Consider the following 16,849-nt stretch of genomic DNA (forward strand, 5'->3'; position numbering starts at 1 on the left):
CAATCCCATGCAGCGCTATGTGTAGGAGGGCCGACATAGCGGTCGGGCACCGGATCGTCCCGTGTGTGGGTACCGCCCGATATATCGGCCCTTGGATGCTCCGTCAAATCAGATCCACAAGTCTCTTCGTGTGTGGGCACCCTTATAGGAATAGCCCACAGCTATTTGCCATCTAATTAGCCTGCAACACTAGGAAAAGGCTATTCAATTAAATAGCATTTTTCCCGTGACCATAAAGGGGGAATACTGTACGGAAATGTAGGGATTAATGGGGTTTGTCCACGCATGAGCCCCTAATGTTGCCGTTATCTCGCAGACTTTATCTCGCAGCTCATGAAGCGAGGATTTACACATGGGGTAATCACTGCTAACTGAACAGGTCCGGTACAGCAATTACCCGTTAATTTAACTCCGCTGCAAATCCAATATTCCTTTGTGTGTGCCTTGAGGACCAAGGTTGTTTTAGGAGAAGGCGTGCATTGCACGTGAAATACACATTTGTGTGGTCTCCTTTGGTACAATCATTGTTTTCCCCCCAGCTATTTCCCTGTGCTTAGCTCGCAATGGGAATGCAGTTACTTGTAGAATTGTTACCTCCACTTTAATCTGCAGAGACCTGCTACATTGCTGCAGCAATATACAAACACAGTATACTGCCCCCTAGTATGCTGCCTGCCTGCTAAGTGCTTTGTAGCTAATATAGATAGGATATGGGATGTAACAGCTTCCAAATAATGTGATACATTGCACCTGGTATCTCCAGCTCTGAAAAAGTTTGCAATTAGTAACAGCTTTATCTTGTGTTCACTCTTCCACCAAAAAGCAACAAAAATCGAAATAATTACAAAGCATCTTATTTTAAAGTAATTGGCATAAAAAAGTAATTGACTTGTCTTTTAATTGCACATACAAAAGCTCTTATTCCATATCTATACGTATCTGATGAAAGGGTTCTGTTGAACTCTGAAGAGGTTAGCAAGCTGCAGATGTGAGGTATTTTCATGTAATCATCTTTACTCTGTGGACTCACTTGCCCTATGATATAGTCCTGAAATAGACTGGCCTCCTACACAAGTTCTCCTTCCTCACCTTGGACTCACTGAGTGTGGTTTCTAGATCTTGACAACAGTATATGCTGGTGCCTAGAAAATTACTTTGGTGAACCAGCAGAGTATGAAACCATAGAATAGTCTGACAAATTGCTGGAAGAGTCAGAGAGCAGCAGTGATTTAAATACAGAGGGTAACAGAGCCATGTTTTCTGCATACGGAATCGTAGTCACAAGCTGTGACACATCCCTGAAAAGACTGTCATGTTTGCATTTGAGTTGCCTCTCCCCCTTTACCTCCCACATATGTTCCCTGCCCTTCAATCACTTTGCAAATAAATTCCCACTGCCACCGCCATATCTGAATCAGGCCTTGAGGCAGACCCATAACTCCACTGCAACACGGGTATACGCTGTGTGACTCCAATGTGAGGTAATATTGCAGTGTAGTAATGCCAGATACACCAATAGCGACATTCATTTATGACCATGGACGTCAGTTTACTCTGTCGCATATGTATTCTGTGAGCATGAGGTGAGAGTGTGTCAGCGAACTGTCCAACTTCATCCAGATCTCTTGCACCAATGATCGAGCTGTTTGGATGTGGGACAGGCGCATAGACGCAGCAGACTGATTAAAGGAGGAGAACCGCATTTATTTTGGAACATGAAAATTACATCATTAGCAGCTGCATCATGTGCAACTCTGAATCATTCTCTTGATGTACAAGTGATTAAGAGTTCAGTGGCGCACCCAGGGGGGGGGGGGGGGGGGGGGGGGTTTCCGAGCACCCAGAAACCCCCCTCCACTAAAAAAAATAAAAATAAATTTTTTTTTTTTTTTTTTTTAGCTGCATGAGTATTATTAATGCCTGTCTAGCGTCCTCTGCAGCCTGCTGTCTTCCTGGTGGCACTTGTAAGTGCAATTGCAATAAAGTTTACTTTATTTTAATTATAGTACATATATATCCATGTGCATACATATATACACATATATATACATACATACATATAAACACACACACACACATATGATATATATATATATATATATATATATATATATCTATCATACTTGCCTACCTGACCCTCTCCATGAGGGAGAAAATACTCTGTTCCTGGACTTTCCTGGTAATGTATGATTGCCATCACCTGTGGTGAAACACCTTTCTTATCAATTAACTAGCTCACCACAGGTGATGGCAATCATACATTACCAGGAAAGTCCAGGAACAGAGCATTTTCTCCCTCATGGAGAGGGTCAGGTAGGCAAGTATGATATATATATATATATATATATATATACATGTGTAAATATATGTGTACTGTATGTGTGGGTACATATATATATATATATATATATATATATATGTATGCATGTTTAATATGCTATGTATATGTGTATATTTATGTGTATGTATGTATGTATGTATATATATATATATATATATGTGTGTGTGTGTGTGTGTAGATATATGTATATATACACACACACACACACACACACTAATTTTACGGACCCAGCATATACTGGGTCACCTCAGTCCCCACCCCCGTGATTGGCTCCGCCCAGTTCTGGACCCCCCCCCCCCCCCCCCATGCAAATCCTGCGTTTGCCACTGGAGTTAGGTACTGTATCTGCATTCTAAGCAAGGATCCTACATTGAGGGGATGGGGGGGGGGGGGGGGGGTATAGTATTTAAATTTGAAATTAAGAAAAATCCAATAACTTTAAAACTGTAAAATCTATTATTGAGCAATGCTGGTGCATGTATTTTATTCTCTTTAAAGATGTAATCCTGCATATTACAAAGTAGTTCTCATTACTCAGAACTCACTAAACCCAAACACATGAATTAATAATTATCCAATATTACGCTGTATTGCTGGTGATTAAGCTGGTAAATTTAACCCAAAAGCCTTTATAAGGGAATCCGCCATCCTGGAGGCTACACCACATGTCCTTCCTATTACTAATATTTATATTTCCTTGGCATGGCTTAAGCCTCTCCTGACAGATAGAACTTCAAAGGCTTCACCCCTCCATGTGAAATCTGTAGTACACCATCAAATCACTGCACCTGTCAAACAACGAGGGGAGGAGGAGGGGGGGGGGGGGGGTTGTATTTGGAGGGGGTCTTTAGCCTTTGTACATTTTACATTTAGACCAGTTAATCATAGTTCCAGTACATTTGACATAATGGGTATGAAAGGGAGTTAATGCTGCGCAATCATTGAGAAACAATCACTTGCAGCTGGAAAATAATATTGCCATTTTTACAAATCTTTTGTGTAAGCCGGCAAGTGCCATGTAATGCTCTATAGAGGAGCTTGGCTGTCTACATTGCTTTTTCCCTCTACTGGAAAATAAAGGTCTTTAGCTGTTGTAGAGCCTTCAATGAAATGTATTATCCAGGTTGCAGTTCAACTAAATATTATAGATATCGCTGACCATTCCGGAGCTACATTGACATTTATTGTCGTGCTGCAGCTGTTGGGGTGTCTGTGTTTTTTAGGTGCATACATGCATTATTTCTCAGCAAGAAAGGGGTTAAAACACTTCTACCCATTGGGACACCCCCGTAATTTAGGGAGGACCTGTGAAACGAGTGTAGCCATCTGGATGCATTTAGTCGGCATATGAAATTAATACTGGTTAGTTAAGATCTGTACATGATCTGACTGGGGTTTCCTAAGGATAATGTTGCAAACCACCTACCACAGCTCCCCTTCTATTAAGATTGGAAACATATTACTATTTTTTTTGTTTTATCTTTCCCTTTATTTATTTTTATTTTTTTGTAATGTGAAAGAAATCGCAGATATTTACATTTTCATGATGTAGATGGTACAATTAAATAAAAAAGTTTTATTCATTCTTACTTTTTTAATATTATTTGTTGGAATCCCATTTTGCTAGCAATAATTAATTTTACTGGCTTTAGTAATTATTGGTGAAATACCTATAGCAAGTTTTATTATTGTCATATTGTTAGTGGCGGGCATGGCTGAGCTGGCAGAGTGATGCTGGGCACTCTTATTCCTCAGGTTACTTATACCCCTTTCAGACATAGGACCCGGGAATTTCCCTGCTTCAGACCCGGGATTTTCACCTCTGAAAAATCCCGGGTTTTTGCTGGGACCCCCTTTCACATTAAACCTGAGACTTGGGAAATTCCCGGGTCGACCCCTTTCAGACATAAACCTGGTCTGCCGTGGCAGCCAGCTCAGACCAGGCTACTCTCATGTCACATGTCTTATACACAGACACACACACACACACACACACACACACACACACACACACACACACACACACACACACACACACACAAACGTCACACTCGTACATTTACACACGTCTTACACATACACATGTCACACTCAAACACACACACATACATGTAATATATACACACACATGCCAAATTCATATATACACACACACTCACACTCTATCACACACACACACACACACACACACACACACACACACACACACACACACACACACACACTCACTCACTCACTCACTCACTCACTCCAACAGGCCTTTTTTTTGGCTGCTTCAACTACTCACAGCAGCACGGACTACAGCAGCCGGCGCACGCCCCCTCTTCACTCCGGCCTCCTCCAGGCAGCCCCGCCAATCAGGTGCGACCTGGGAGCAAATTCCCGGGTCTCAACTTTCAGACCTAAGCTGGGTTGTCTTCCCGGGACTTGAGTCCCGGGAAAAACCCTGGTCAATTGCAGGGTTGGTGACCCGGATCACGTTCCCGAGTCGGTGCCTTTCAGACATACCAAATTCCCGGGTTGATGCGCGTTCATGTGCAAAATCCCGTGAATTTAGAGCATGCCTGAAAGGGGTTTAAGATGCACATTGCCACGTGTGAAATTCACTTGTGGACCTTATGACAAGGTGTAATGCTACCTTCAGCCCTGCTGCCGAGTCATTGAATGGCTGCAATATGTTTGTACTCCCGGCATCCAGCTACACCAGCCAGTTGTCATGTTTATGTGATTCTGTGATGCATTTAGTGATCAACCCAGATTAGGGTACAAGAAGACTGAAAATTAATCCTCAAAGGTGACCAATTTCAGCGTTAGGGTGCAATACTCACATTTCAATAAACTTGATACTTACCTTTACACCAGTGCAGAAGGAATTATATGCAGGTGCAGAATATGAAAGTGGAAAATTCAGAATGAGGTCAATGAGGGTCTCGCTAAAGCCGTCACTCTGTGATAAACTTTGCTGCACGGCTATTTCTTAGCAAATGTTCTAGATTTTTAGACTTAACTTATCATTTATCTTTGTTCCTATGTGGGAGAGATCTTTTAAAGTGATATGGGCTGTCCATCTGTCAGTGCAGCGATCTTCTGAGTTTTTCTAAGTAACTCAATGTTAAGTCTAAATGAGAACACACAGCAAATGCCAGGAACACGCCTCTGCCTTGGGATGAAGGCCTACAGCTGGAACTTATTCTATTTAAAATGTTCATCCTGCTGACTGCTGTACGAAACTCCCACGAGAATATTACAGGATATCGGTTACATGCGCAGCTGTACAAGTCCTTATACTGTAACCGATGAGGTTTTCTCTCTGAACTGTTTTAATCACATTCACTTAAGTTATTTCACTGAGGAGACGGAGATCATATTGACTCCATTGTTTACCTCTAAGTCGATACTGTCGGCAGATTTTAAAGGAAACTCATCCTCCTTTATTAGACTTGCTACGTAACGCATTTCTCAATGTTGTGGCTCTCAAAGCTATGAAATGCGTTTGTGCGATGCTGATTTACAGCAAATGTTTTTCAGTTGCAAGAACTGTACACCTAGTCAAGGCAGTCCTACCAATTCTGGAAGCCAGAATCTGGACCACACATCTTGTCTGAAAGCAGAAAGACTCATCCTATTCTCATTTAATTAGTTGGACTGAACCGTTCCTTCCTCCTCCACTGTTATACAGGAGGAACTGCTACCTATTTGCTTCATGAAGTTGTAGAGAAAAAGAGGCAGTTTTTCTTTGAGAGTCCATCCAATATCCCCAGACACAGAATGTACATTCTCTACCCATGTAGCAGGAGTACCCAGTGCAACAGCTTTGGTAGTTCTGAGGGGCAGATGTATTAAGCCTGGAGAAGTGATAAAGCAGTGATAAGTGCAAGGTGATAACGCACCAGCCAATCAGCTCCTGTCAATTTACATATTGGATCTGATTGGCTGGTGCGTTATCACCTTGCACTTATCACTGCTTTATTACTTCTCCAGGCTTAATACATCGGCCCCTGAGTGTGGTATTGCAGCAGGCTTGTCTTTCGTATGTCAGCTCTATAGTGGTTTTAGAGATCCCATTAACGCCACACTCCCTGCGTCTGTGGACTAAAGGTATAGGGGTATATGCAATTGCGGTCGAATTCCGGCTGGAATTCTACCGTTTTTAAATTCGACACAATTCGACAGTCACATACCCTCCCGCCGGGACCCGAATTCGACATATTCAATAAAAAACGGATTCGACAGTCCCGCTGTCGAAAAACGGACCAATTGACGGATATGTGCGTCCTGGATTCGACTTTTTGGACGGCACAAAAATGATTAAAAAACCCAGAAAAAAATTGCGTGGGGTCCCACCTCCTAAGCTTAACCAGCCTCGGGCTCTTTGAGCCGGTCCTGGTTGTAAAAATGCGGGGGGGGGGGGGGGGAATTGACAGGGGATCCCCCGTGTTTTCACAATCAGCACCGGGCTGTGCGTCCGGTCCTGGTGCTAAAAAATACGGGGGACAAAAAGCGTAGGGGGTCCCCCGTATTTTTAACACCAGCACCGGGCTCCACTAGTCAGAGAGATAATGCCATAGCCGGGGGACACTTTTATATCGGTCCCTGCGGCCGTGGCATTAAATCACTAACTAGTCACCCCTGGCCGGGGTGCCCTGGAGGAGTGGGGACCCCTTAAATCAAGGGGTCCCCCCCTCCAACCACCCAAGGGCCAGGGGTGAAGCCCGAGGCTGTCCCCCCCCATCCAAGGGCTGCGGATGGGGGGCTGATAGCCAAGTGACAAAATAAAGAGTATTGTTTTTTGTAGCAGAACTACAAGTCCCAGCAAGCCTCCCCCGCAAGCTGGTACTTGGAGAACCACAAGTACCAGCATGCGGGGGGGAAACGGGCCCGCTGGTACCTGTAGTTCTACTACAAAAAAAAGACCCAAATAAAAACAGGACACAGACACCGTGAAAGTAAAACTTTATTACATACATGCCGACATACACATACTTACCTATGTTGACACGAGGTTCGGTCCACTTCTCCAAGTAGAATCCACGGTGTACCTGAAAATAAAATTATACTCACCAAAATCCAGTGTAGATCGGTCCTCTTCTGTTTTGTAATCTACGTACTTGGCAAAAAAACAAACCGCATTTACCCGGACCACGCACTGAAAGGGGTCCCATGTTTACACATGGTACCCCTTTCCCCGAATGCCGGGACCCCCTGTGACTCCTGTCACAGAGGGTCCCTTCAGCCAATCAGTCGTGGCACTCTCCTGATTGCCTGTGCGCGTCTGAGCTGTCAGACGCGCATAGCACATACCGCTCCATTATCTTCAATGGTGGGAACTTTTTGGTCAGCAGGGAGATTACTCGCGGTCAGCCGCTGACCGCGAGTAACCTCACCGCTGACCGCAAAGTTCCCACCATTGAAGATAATGCAGCGGCTGTGCGATGTGCCGTCTGACAGCTCAGACGCGCACAGCCAATCAGGAGAGTGCCACGACGTGGCGCTCCCTGATTGTCTGAAGGGACCCTCTGTGACAGGAGTCACGGGGGTCTCGGCAGTCGGGGAAAGGGGTCCCATGTGTAAACATGGGGCCCCTTTCAGTGCGTGGATCGGGTAATGCAGTTTGTTTTTTTGCCAAGTACGTGGATTACAAAACAGAAGAGGACAGATCTACACTGGATTTTGGTGAGTATAATTTTATTTTCAGGTACACCGTGGATTCTACTTGGAGAAGTGGACCGAACTTCGTGTCAACATAGGTAAGTATGTGTGTGTCGGCATGTATGTAATAAAGTTTCTCTGACGTCCTAGTGGATGCTGGGGACTCCGAAAGGACCATGGGGGAATAGCGGCTCCGCAGGAGATTGGGCACAAAAGTAAAAGCTTTAAGACTACCTGGTGTGCACTGGCTCCTCCCCCTATGACCCTCCTCCAAGCCTCAGTTAGATTTTTGTGCCCGAACGAGAAGGGTGCAGTCTAGGTGGCTCTCCTGAGCTGCTTAGAAAAAAGTTTAGTTTTAGGTTTTTTATTTTCAGTGAGACCTGCTGGCAACAGGCTCACTGCATCGAGGGACTAAGGGGAGAAGAAGCGAACTCACCTGCGTGCAGAGTGGATTGGGCTTCTTGGCTACTGGACATTAGCTCCAGAGGGACGATCACAGGTACAGCCTGGATGGGTCACCGGAGCCGCGCCGCCGTCCCCCTTACAGAGCCAGAAGAGCAAAAGAGGTCCGGAAAAATCGGCGGCAGAAGACGTCCTGTCTTCAATAAGGTAGCGCACAGCATCGCAGCTGTGCGCCATTAGTCTCAGCACACTTCACACTCCGGTCACTGAGGGTGCAGGGCGCTGGGTGGGGGCGCCCTGAGACGCAAAATAAACACCTTAGGGGGCAAAAAATGCATCACATATAGCTCCTGGGCTATATGGATGCATTTAACTCATGCCTGTTTTTCCATAAAAAAGCGGGAGAACGGCCGCCGAGAAGGGGGCGGAGCCTGTCTCCTCAGCACACTGGCGCCATTTTTCCTCACAGCTCTGTTGGAGGGAAGCTCCCTGACTCTCCCCTGCAGTCCTGCACTACAGAAACAGGGTAAAACAAGAGAGGGGGGGCACTAATTTGGCAGATAAATCTATACAGCAGCTATATAAGGGAAAAACACTTATATAAGGTTATCCCTGTATATATATAGCGCTCTGGTGTGTGCTGGCAAACTCTCCCTCTGTCTCCCCAAAGGGCTAGTGGGGTCCTGTCCTCTATCAGAGCATTCCCTGTGTGTGTGCTGTGTGTCGGTACGTTGTGTCGACATGTATGAGGAGGAAAATGGTATGGAGGCGGAGCAATTGCCTGTATTAGTGATGTCACCCCCTAGGGAGTCGACACCTGACTGGATGGTCTTATGGAAGGAATTACGTGATAGTGTCAGCACTTTACAAAAGACTGTTGACGACATGAGACAGCCGGCAAATCAGTTAATACCTGTACAGGCGTCTCAAGCACCGTCAGGGGCTCTAAAGCGCCCGTTACCTCAGGTGGTCGACACAGACGGTGAGGAAACAAACGTATTTTCCAGTAGGGCCACACGTTACATGATCACGGCAATGAAGGAGGTTTTGAACATTTCTGATACTACAAGTACCACAAAAAAAAGGGTATTATGTGGGGTGTGAAAAAACTACCCGTAGTTTTTCCTGAATCAGATGAATTAAATGAGGTGTGTGATGAAGCGTGGGTTTCCCCCGATAAAAAACTGCTAATTTCTAAAAAATTATTGGCATTATACCCTTTCCCGCCAGAGGTTAGGGTGCGTTGGGAAACACCCCCTAGGGTAGATAAGGCGCTCACCCGCTTATCAAAACAAGTGGCGTTACCGTCTCCTGATACGGCCGCCCTCAAGGAACCAGCTGATAGGAAGCTGGAAAATATCCTAAAAAGTATATACACACATACTGGTATTATACTGCGACCAGCAATCGCCTCAGCCTGGATGTGCAGTGCTGGGGTGGCTTGGTCGGATTCCCTGACTGAAAATATTAATACCCTGGACAGGGACAATATATTATTGACTATAGAGCATTTAAAGGATGCATTTCTATATATGAGAGATGCACAGAGGGATATTTGCACTCTGGCATCAAGAGTAAGTGCGCTGTCCATTTCTGCCAGAAGAGGGTTATGGACGCGACAGTGGTCAGGTGATGCGGATTCCAAACGGCATATGGAAGTATTGCCGTATAAAGGGGAGGAGTTATTTGGGGTCGGTCTATCGGACCTGGTGGCCACGGCAACGGCTGGGAAATCCACCTTTTTACCCCAGGTCACCTCTCAGCAGAAAAAGACACCGTCTTTTCAGGCTCAGTCCTTTCGTCCCCATAAGGGCAAGCGGGCAAAAGGCCACTCGTATCTGCCCCGGGGCAGAGGAAGGGGAAAAAGACTGCAGCAGACAGCCTCTTCCCAGGAACAGAAGCCCTCCCCCGCTTCTGCCAAGTCCTCAGCATGACGCTGGGGCCTTACAAGCGGACTCAGGCACGGTGGGGGCCCGTCTCAAGAATTTCAGCGCGCAGTGGGCTCACTCGCAAGTGGACCCCTGGATCCTGCAGGTAGTATCTCAGGGGTACAAATTGGAATTCGAGACGTCTCCCCCTCGCCGGTTCCTGAAGTCTGCTTTACCAACGTCTCCCCCCGACAGGGAGGCGGTATTGGATGCCATTCACAAGCTGTATTCCCAGCAGGTGATAATCAAGGTACCCCTCCTACAACAGAGAAAGGGGTATTATTCCACGCTGTTTGTGGTACCGAAGCCGGACGGCTCGGTGAGACCTATTTTAAATCTGAAATCCTTGAACACTTACATACAAAGGTTCAAATTCAAGATGGAATCACTCAGAGCAGTGATAGCGAACCTGGAAGAAGGGGACTATATGGTGTCTCTGGACATCAAGGATGCTTACCTCCATGTCCCAATTTGCCCTTCTCACCAAGGGTACCTCAGGTTTGTGGTACAGAACTGTCACTATCAGTTCAGACGCTGCCGTTTGGATTGTCCACGGCACCCCGGGTCTTTACCAAGGTAATGGCCGAAATGATGATTCTTCTTCGAAGAAAAGGCGTCTTAATTATCCCTTACTTGGACGATCTCCTGATAAGGGCAAGGTCCAGAGAACAGTTAGAGGTCGGAGTAGCACTATCTCAAGTAGTACTACGACAGCACGGATGGATTCTAAATATTCCAAAATCGCAGCTGATTCCGACGACACGTCTGCTGTTCCTAGGGATGATTCTGGACACAGTACAGAAAAAGGTGTTTCTCCCGGAGGAGAAAGCCAGGGAGTTATCCGACCTAGTCAGGAACCTCCTAAAACCAGGCCAAGTGTCAGTGCATCAATGCACAAGGGTCCTGGGAAAAATGGTGGCTTCTTACGAAGCGATTCCATTCGGCAGATTCCACGCAAGAACTTTTCAGTGGGATCTGCTGGACAAATGGTCCGGATCGCATCTTCAAATGCATCAGCGGATAACCCTGTCTCCAAGGACAAGGGTGTCTCTCCTGTGGTGGTTGCAGAGTGCTCATCTTCTAGAGGGCCGCAGATTCGGCATTCAGGACTGGGTCCTGGTGACCACGGATGCCAGCCTGAGAGGCTGGGGAGCAGTCACACAGGGAAAAAATTTCCAGGGCTTGTGGTCAAGCATGGAAACGTCACTTCACATAAATATCCTGGAACTAAGGGCCATTTACAATGCCCTAAGTCAGGCAAGGCCTCTGCTTCAGGGTCAGCCGGTGCTGATCCAGTCGGACAACATCACGGCAGTCGCCCACGTAAACAGACAGGGCGGCACAAGAAGCATATGGGTAATGACGGAAGTTGCAAGGATTCTTCGCTGGGCCGAAAATCATGTGATAGCACTGTCAGCAGTGTTCATTCCGGGAGTGGACAACTGGGAAGCAGACTTCCTCAGCAGACACGATCTCCACCCGGGGGAGTGGGGACTTCACCCAGAAGTCTTCCACATGATTGTGAACCGTTGGGAAAAACCAAAGGTGGACATGATGGCGTCCCGCCTCAACAAAAAACTGGACAGATATTGCGCCAGGTCAAGGGACCCTCAGGCAATAGCTGTGGACGCTCTGGTAACACCGTGGGTGTACCAGTCAGTGTATGTGTTCCCTCCTCTGCCTCTCATACCCAAGGTACTGAGAATCATAAGAAGGAGAGGAGTAAGGACTATACTCGTGGCTCCGGATTGGCCAAGAAGGACTTGGTACCCGGAACTTCAAGAGATGCTCACGGAAGAACCGTGGCCTCTACCTCTAAGAAAGGACCTGCTCCAGCAGGGACCATGTCTGTTCCAAGACTTACCGCGGCTGCGTTTGACGGCATGGCGGTTGAACGCCGGATCCTGAAGGAAAAAGGCATTCCGGATGAAGTCATCCCTACCCTGATCAAAGCCAGGAAGGATGTAACTGTGCAACATTATCACCGTATTTGGCGTAAATATGTTGCGTGGTGTGAGGCCAGGAAGGCCCCTACAGAGGAATTTCAACTAGGTCGTTTCCTGCATTTCCTGCAAACAGGACTGTCTATGGGCCTAAAATTAGGGTCCATTAAGGTTCAAATTTCGGCCCTGTCAATATTCTTCCAAAAAGAACTAGCTTCAGTTCCTGAAGTTCAGACGTTTGTCAAGGGGGTACTGCATATACAGCCTCCTTTTGTGCCTCCAGTGGCACCTTGGGATCTCAATGTAGTTTTGGGGTTCCTAAAATCACATTGGTTTGAACCACTCACCACTGTGGACTTAAAATATCTCACATGGAAAGTGGTAATGCTGTTAGCCCTGGCCTCAGCCAGGCGTGTCTCAGAATTGGCGGCTTTATCCTATAAAAGCCCTTACCTAATTTTTCATACGGACAGGGCAGAATTGAGGACTCGTCCTCAATTTCTCCCTAAGGTGGTTTCAGCATTTCACTTAAACCAGCCTATTGTGGTGCCTGCGGCTACTAGGGACTTGGAGGATTCCAAGTTGCTGGACGTAGTCAGGGCCCTGAAAATATATGTTTCCAGGACGGCTGGAGTCAGAAAATCTGACTCGCTGTTTATCCTGTATGCACCCAACAAGCTGGGTGCTCCTGCTTCTAAGCAGACTATTGCTCGTTGGATTTGTAGTACAATTCAGCTTGCACATTCTGTGGCAGGCCTGCCACAGCCAAAATCTGTAAAAGCCCATTCCACACGGAAAGTGGGCTCATCTTGGGCGGCTGCCCGAGGGGTCTCGGCTTTACAACTTTGCCGAGCAGCTACTTGGTCAGGGGCAAACACGTTTGCTAAATTCTACAAATTTGATACCCTGGCTGAGGAGGACCTGGAGTTCTCTCATTTCGGTGGTATAATCCCCATGGTCCTTTCGGAGTCCCCAGCATCCACTAGGACGTCAGAGAAAATAAGAATTTACTTACCGATAATTCTATTTCTCATAGTCCGTAGTGGATGCTGGGCGCCCATCCCAAGTGCGGATTGTCTGCAATACTTGTACATAGTTATTGTTACAAAAAATCGGGTTATTATTGTTGTGAGCCATCTTTTCAGAGGCTCCTCTGTTATCATGCTGTTAACTGGGTTCAGATCACAAGTTGTACGGTGTGATTGGTGTGGCTGGTATGAGTCTTACCCGGGATTCAAAATCCTTCCTTATTGTGTACGCTCGTCCGGGCACAGTATCCTAACTGAGGCTTGGAGGAGGGTCATAGGGGGAGGAGCCAGTGCACACCAGGTAGTCTTAAAGCTTTTACTTTTGTGCCCAGTCTCCTGCGGAGCCGCTATTCCCCCATGGTCCTTTCGGAGTCCCCAGCATCCACTACGGACTATGAGAAATAGAATTATCGGTAAGTAAATTCTTATTTTTACTTTCACGGTGTGCGTGTACTGTTTTTATTTGGGTATTTTTTTGTAGTAGAACTACAGGTACCAGCAGGCCCGTTTCCCCCCGCATGCTGGTACTTGTGGTTCTCCAAGTACCAGCTTGCGGGGGAGGCTTGCTGGGACTTGTAGTTCTGCTACAAAAAACAATATTCTTTGTGTCACTAGGCTATCAGCCTCCCATCCGCAGCCCATGGGTGAGGGGGACAGCCTCGGGCTTCACCCCTGGCCCTTGGGTGGCTGGAAGGGGGGTCCCTTGATTTAAGGGGTCCCCACTCCTCCAGGGTACCCCGGCCAGTGGTGACTAGTTAGTGATTTAATGCCACGGCCGCAGGGACCGATATAAAAGTGTCCCCCGGCTAATGGCATTATCTCTCTGACTAGTGGAGCCCGGTGCTGGTGTTAAAAATACGGGGGAAAATCATAAGTGTTTCAGGTCGGCACACCCTAACACTTTATTAACACTTATGATTTTCCCTATCACTTTGTATATATTTTTGTATTATTTTAATCACACCACTTACATAGCACTTCTGTGCTTCTTATTAACCCTTATTCATTTTCACCTGTGTGCTGACCTGGGGTAGCCGACCTGTGCCGACGTGATGGGGTCCTGCACCCCGGACCCATACCTAGTATAAGGGACCCCCAGTGACGGAGAAGCCTTGTCGATCGGCCCGGGGGCTTAACCCTATATCTGCAGATATACGCAACTAAGATCTCCGTATTATCTGATTATTATGTAGTATTATTATTTTTCACTCAGTGTGCATTAGGGAACACATTGTTTTTTCTTCCACAGAATTACCCCTCCCTTTTAGCACCTTAGTGAAATTACAATCTGATTGAGCAGCTCACCATCATATGTGCATTGTACTTAGAGAGGCATGGATGGGTCAGCATTAGGAGGGATTGCTGACTCCAGAGTGCCATCGGAGAAGCCAGGGGTGTCTCCAGGTGAGCTGGCTCTCAGATACTGTAGGAGCCATTATCATGTGGCCTTACACTGGGAATTTAGACCCAGACATATGTGTAATTATTTATGGGGTGGGTGTGGGGTGCGGTGGCCCCTGTGTCGGTATGGCTGGGCGGCTTCAGGTCGGCACACCCTAACACTTTATTAACACTTATGATTTTCCCTATCACTTTGTATATATTTTTGTATTATTTTAATCACACCACTTACATAGCACTTCTGTGCTTCTTATTAACCCTTATTACTTTTCACCTGTGTGCTGACCTGGGGTAGCCGACCTGTGCCGACGTGATGGGGTCCTGCACCCCGGACCCATACCTAGTATTAGGGACCCCCAGTGACGGAGAAGCCTTGTCGATCGGCCTGGGGGCTTAACCCTATATCTGCAGATATACGCAACTAAGATTTCCGTATTATCTGATTATTATGTAGTATTATTATTTTTCACTCAGTGTGCATTAGGGAACACAAGTTGTTTTTTCTTCCACAGAATTACCCCTCCCTTTTAGCACCTGAGTGAAATGACATCTGATTGAGCAGCTCACCATCATATGTGCATTATAGCAGAAACCTAAAGAGGTCTTCTGGTCATTGATAAACCACCATATCAGATATTGCAATCTTTCTTTCTCTAACGTCCTAGTGGATGCTGGGGACTCCGAAAGGACCATGGGGAATAGCGGCTCCGCAGGAGACTGGGCACAAAAGTAAAAAGCTTTAGGACTACCTGGTGTGCACTGGCTCCTCCCCCTATGACCCTCCTCCAAGCCTCAGTTAAGATTTTGTGCCCGAACGAGAAGGGTGCAATCTAGTTGGCTCTCCTGAGCTGCTTAGAGTAAAAGTTTAAATAGGTTTTTTTATTTTCAGTGAGACCTGCTGGCAACAGGCTCACTGCATCGAGGGACTAAGGGGAGAAGAAGCGAACTCACCTGCGTGCAGAGTGGATTGGGCTTCTTAGGCTACTGGACATTAGCTCCAGAGGGACGATCACAGGCCCAGCCATGGATGGGTCCCGGAGCCGCGCCGCCGTCCCCCTTACAGAGCCAGAAGACTGAAGAGGTCCGGAAAATCGGCGGCAGAAGACGTCCTGTCTTCACTAAGGTAGCGCACAGCACCGCAGCTGTGCGCCATTGCTCTCAGCACACTTCACACTCCGGTCACTGAGGGTGCAGGGCGCTGGGGGGGGGCGCCCTGAGACGCAATAAAAACACCTTTTTTGGCAAAAAATACATCACATATAGCTCCTGGGCTATATGGATGTATTTAACCCCTGCCTATTTTTACATAAAAAAGCGGGAGAAAGGCCGCCGAAAAAGGGGCGGAGCCTATCTCCTCAGCACACTGGCGCCATTTTTTCCTCACAGCTCCGTTGGAGGAAGGCTCCCTGACTCTCCCCTGCAGTCCTGCACTACAGAAACAGGGTAAAACAAGAGAGGGGGGGCACTAAATTGGCATATAAATATATACAGCAGCTATATTAGGGAAAAACACTTATATAAGGTTATCCCTGTATATATATATAGCGCTCTGGTGTGTGCTGGCAAACTCTCCCTCTGTCTCCCCAAAGGGCTAGTGGGGTCCTGTCCTCTATCAGAGCATTCCCTGTGTGTGTGCTGTGTGTCGGTACGTTGTGTCGACATGTATGAGGAGGAAAATGGTGTGGAGGCGGAGCAATTGCCTGTGTTAGTGATGTCACCCCCTAGGGAGTCGACACCTGACTGGATGGTCTTATGGAAAGAATTACGTGATAGTGTCAGCACTTTACAAAAGACTGTTGACGACATGAGACAGCCGGCAAATCAGTTAATACCTGTACAGGCGTCTCAAACACCGTCAGGGGCTCTAAAGCGCCCGTTACCTCAGGTCGATACAGACACAGACACGGACACTGACTCCAGTGTCGACGGTGAGGAAACAAACATATTTTCCAGTAGGGCCACACGTTACATGATCACGGCAATGAAGGAGGTTTTGAACATTTCTGATACTACAAGTACCACAAAAAAGGGTATTATGTGGGGTGTGAAAAAAACTACCCGTAGTTTTTCCCGAATCAGATGAATTAAATGAGGTGTGTGATGAAGCGTGGGTTTCCCCCGATAAAAAACTGCTAATTTCTAAAAAGTTATTGGCAT

The 16,849-nt window shown here is 46.8% G+C and overlaps 1 protein-coding gene across 7 annotated transcripts in view; it reads left to right on the forward strand.

Annotated features, from left to right (window-relative positions):
- The window catches only part of SH3PXD2A (SH3 and PX domains 2A), a 530,104-nt gene that overhangs the window by 127,888 nt on the left and 385,367 nt on the right, over nucleotides 1–16,849 (forward strand). Inside the window, exon 1 of one of the 7 annotated variants that reach the window (XM_063961983.1) lies at nucleotides 1,406–1,481. The exons of the other annotated variants lie outside the window; for them this stretch is intronic. The gene's annotated coding sequence lies outside the window, so the exon portion shown is untranslated. Of the gene's footprint in view, nucleotides 1–1,405; nucleotides 1,482–16,849 lie in introns of those variants that run through there. 7 annotated transcript variants of the gene reach the window in all.

The sequence above is a fragment of the Pseudophryne corroboree genome, chromosome 3 (assembly GCF_028390025.1).
Source record: "Pseudophryne corroboree isolate aPseCor3 chromosome 3, aPseCor3.hap2, whole genome shotgun sequence".
Classification (NCBI taxonomy): domain Eukaryota; kingdom Metazoa; phylum Chordata; class Amphibia; order Anura; family Myobatrachidae; genus Pseudophryne; species Pseudophryne corroboree.